The following is a 254-nucleotide window of genomic DNA, read 5'->3' as shown; positions in this document are numbered from 1 at the left end:
GAAAGGTGAGGCATTACTCATTGCAGGAACTGATTTGTCTCCCTACAACCTTTAGGAGAGAAATGCAGCTTCAGTGACCGATCGTCTCAAAACCAACAAAACACGGGGATCTAAATCTAAGTATGGAGGCTGTATCCTTTCATTTTTCCCCAAGGCACCAGAATATTTACCAGACTTTTTATCTCACAGCTAATAAGGCAAAGAGAGATACTTTATGTATTAAATATATAACTTACTGCTTTGATACAAAAAAA

The 254-nt window shown here is 37.4% G+C and overlaps 1 protein-coding gene across 1 annotated transcript in view; it reads right to left on the bottom strand.

Annotated features, from left to right (window-relative positions):
• si:ch211-121a2.4 (transmembrane protein 205) overlaps positions 1-254 on the bottom strand; it is a gene marked incomplete in the record, with an annotated part of 4,280 nt that overhangs the window by 1,997 nt on the left and 2,029 nt on the right.

This window comes from Morone saxatilis, unplaced genomic scaffold (genome assembly GCF_004916995.1).
Source record: "Morone saxatilis isolate NCDOM2014 unplaced genomic scaffold, NCSU_SB_2.0 Contig12, whole genome shotgun sequence".
NCBI lineage: Eukaryota > Metazoa > Chordata > Actinopteri > Moronidae > Morone > Morone saxatilis.
The sequence above is the reverse complement of the archived record's forward strand: the minus strand, read 5'-3'. Positions and strand labels throughout refer to the sequence as shown.